Raw genomic sequence first — 3,859 nt, forward strand, 5'->3', positions numbered from 1 at the left:
CTCCTTCACTCCTTGACATCTTTAAATGAGCTCTTAAGGTAAAATGATGGGGGCCCAGGGAGCTGAGTGGGGAGAGGGAAAAGCTTATTCTAGGCTCATGGGCCTTGGGCCCTTTAACTCCAGTGGGGGAAGCCTCTTCTTATCCTTCCCCTTCCTCTCTTCCTTTGCCTGCAGGGTTCTCCCCTGAGTCACTGCCAATCAGCTGCTCCTGGCCCACAGAAGAGGAGATGCCCCAGATCCCAAGAGTGGCTTGGCAATTCCTTGGCAGCATGTGGCTGGGCTCCCTTAAGAGGCTGGGAAGCTTACACTTCCTCTCTCTTGGACAGCAGCTGCTACGTAAGGGGCCTGACTACTCTGAAAGCACCATGCTGGGAGGATGCCAGGCCAGTCACGTGGGGACAGAAAGGCCACACCGAGGAGCACTAAGATGCCACACGTAGGACTGAAGCCTCTTGGACTTTCCAGCCCAGCCCAGCTCAACTGTCAGTTGAACACAGCAGAGTGAGTGGCCTCGGCCGATGCCAGGTGGAGCAGAGGAGCCCAGCTTCCCACAAGATGGGGAGAACGTTTCTGTTGTTTTAAGTCATTAAGTTTTGAGGTGGTTTGTTACACAACAGATAAATTAATAAATAAATGAAACTCTCTCTATATAATATATATGCTATATATAATTATATATAATGCACATTTTCATTATTATTCCTGAACCTTTGAGAGGAAGTGGTAGAATGACCTTAAATGTTTCTGTGTGTATCTCTAATGAATCAAGTATCATTTTACAAAACAGTACAGTTATCAAATATTGACTCAATATTATTATTAATTCAGTCCCTATTCATATTGGGTCAATGATCAAAATAATGTCTTTCATGTTGATTTTTTTTTTCAGTTCCAGAATCCAGTTCAGGATTAGACATTACATTTAGCAGCTGTATTACCTGTAAGAAGGTGCATAACAAGTCACCCCAAAACTTAACATCTCACCATGTCTGTGGGTCAAGAATCTGGATGTGGCCTCATTGGGCTATTTAGGTCAAGGCTTCAACTGAGGTTTCATCCAAGGCTGCAGTGATGCTAAGATACAACTGGGACAGGATCTGCTTCCAGGCTCACTCAGGGATTGCTGGCAGGATTCAGTCTACTGGCCCAAGGGCCTCAGTTTCTTAAAACACTGGCCTCTCCATTGGGTAATCTCACAATTTGGCAATTTGTTTCATCAGACCAAGAGAGCTGAGAAGAATGAGAGAAAGAATCCTAGCAAGAGAGAAGCCACAGTCTTTTGTAATCTAAACACATTCTTCCGGATTCTCAGAAGTGACATTCCATCACCTTTGCTGTACTCTATTCATTAGAAGCAAGTCATCAACATGTAAGCAACATGTAAGCAACATGTAAGATGAACGGAGAGGACTTCCCAGGTGGTCCAGTGGTTAAGAATCCACCTGCCAATGCAGGGGACATGGGTCCCATCCCTGGTCTGGGAAGATTCCACGCGCCATGGGGCAACTAAGCCCATGTGCCACAACCACTGAGCCTCAACTACTGAAGCCCTAGAGCCCATGTGCCACAACAAGAAAAGCCACTGCAGTGAGAGGCCTGCATACTAGAGTGCAGCTCCAGCCTATCACAACTAGAGAAAGCCTGCATTCAGCAACAAAGACCCAGCACAGCCAAAGATAAATAATTAAGAAAAATAAAACAGACGAGTGGATAAAGAAGACAGGATGTATTTATACAATGTAATATTAGCCATAAAAAGAACGAAATATTGCCATGTGCAGTAACATGGATGAACCTAGAGCGTATCACACTAAGTGAAGTGAGTCAGAAAGACAAATATTATATGATATCATTTATATGTGGAGTCTAAAAAAAATACATCTAAAAAATGAAATTATTGACAAAGCATGAAATGAAATTATTGAAACAAACTCACAGGCACAGAAAACAAATTTATGGTTACCAAAGGGGAAAGACAGTGGGGGGCCGGGGATGGATAACTTAGGAGCATGGGATTAACAGATACACCCCACTATATACAAAAGAGATAAACAACAAGGATTTACTGTATAGTTCAGGGAACTATATTCAGTGTCTTATAACAACCTATAATGGAAAAGAATCTGGGGGAAAAAAAAAACGAATCCCTTTGCTGTATAGCTGAAACTAACACAATATTGTAAATCAATTATATCTCAATAAAAAAAAGAAAAAAGCAAGTCACCAGACCCCAGCACATTCGAGATGAGGTGATGATACATGAGACACAAAAGAGGGGCTATAATCGGAGACCGTCTTAGAAGCCTGCCTGCTGCAGCGCTCACGCCTCTTTATCCTCTTCCAACCTGGAGAGGTTTCCCAGCCTTTTCCTTTATCTTTCATGTCACTGACATTTTAAATATTACAGGCTAATTGTTTTGCAAATGTCTCTCAGTCTGGATTTGTTTGCTGTTTCCTCACAAGGAGACTCAAGTGATGTGTGTGGTTCTTGGGGCAGGAACACTTCACACGCTGTGTCCTTCCCTCCTGTCCATCATATCAGGAGACACATGATGTTGGTGTGTCCCATTATTAGTGGCCTCAGTCCGTGTCAATGTTGATGAAAAAAATTAATCAGTAGTCAATCTAAGAAAGAAATGGAAAATTTTATTTGAGCCAACCTGAGAATTATAATCTGGGAGACAGTCTTTCTAAGAACTCTGAGAACTGTTTGCAACTCTTTGGGACTCTCTGGGGAGGCCAGTTTATATATGTGAGTTTGGCAAGGGGGTGCAGAACAACCAAGTACATGTTGTGGTAGAAGGTTACAATTATTCCGAGGAACAGAGATCTTAGTTAATGGCTTTAGTGCTTTTATAAGTATGGGAAGATGCAAGAATCTGAGTTTATAAAATTTTTCCTGAATATATCCAGTTATCTGAGGACCAGTTCTATCAATTTCCCTAGAGGCACAAAGTGCCTCATCCGGATCCCTGAACCCATTTCAACACGTACTGTAGGTCAGCAACTGCAGTCAATAACAACTTGACTCCTGTAGAACTGGGTGGTGGGTAACATTCTTTATAACATTCTTAATCCCCTCTCTCAGTCTTAATTTCGACCAAAGTTTGGGAGGCATTTCATGACCAATGTGTCCCACAGCCTTAGGAATGCTCATTCTCAGGTCAGACGGAGATGTCATTGATAAGCGACCCACTGTGCTATTACCCTGTTACGAATAACCAAAAGCCTCTGGACTGCCTTTCTTACTAGTCTGTTATGGTTCAGGAAACGGTTCCCTTTTATTGCTTCCTCCCATATCTAGAGTCAACACTATTACCATCATGATCTTACAGGACTATATATTTGGTCAACTGTTTCAAATTGCCTAGTCATCATTATCTTTTTTTTTTTTTTTTTTTGGAACGCTTCACGAATTTGCGTGTCATCCTTGCACAGGGGCCATGCTAATCTTCTCTGTATCGTTCCAATTTTTTTTTTTTTTTAGTATATGTGCTGCCGAAGCGAGCACAGTCATCATTATCTTTATCAGTGGCTCAGTCACACATTTGGAAATGCAAGAAACAATAATCTTGTAAAGAAATCTTGTAAAATAGACAGAATACAAGTAATACAGCTAGTAATATTAAGTCATAAGTAAGTATTTTAGCTAAGAACTTCCCTCAGATGTGGCTGGTATCCCCCCAGGTCATCTGACCAGTCTGTTCTGCACCAGTCAACATCTTTAAAGGAAATGATACACTGACATTTAAATAACAAGTTCACCAAAGATGTCTGCACATACATAGCAAGTGGTGGGTCACCGTGACTCTTTACAGGGTTGAGAAAAGAAAGATGCCTTTTAAGGAGTCACGTGACT

General features: G+C 41.9%; 1 non-coding gene across 1 annotated transcript; it reads right to left on the reverse strand.

Moving 5' to 3' along the window:
• Window positions 1-3,393: 3,393 nt before the first annotated feature.
• On the reverse strand, window positions 3,394-3,503 carry LOC122709720. The gene has a single exon (XR_006345692.1). It is a non-coding gene; the product is annotated as a U6 spliceosomal RNA (small nuclear RNA).
• Window positions 3,504-3,859: the final 356 nt, after the last annotated feature.

The sequence above is a fragment of the Cervus elaphus genome, chromosome 15 (genome assembly GCF_910594005.1).
Source record: "Cervus elaphus chromosome 15, mCerEla1.1, whole genome shotgun sequence".
NCBI lineage: Eukaryota > Metazoa > Chordata > Mammalia > Artiodactyla > Cervidae > Cervus > Cervus elaphus.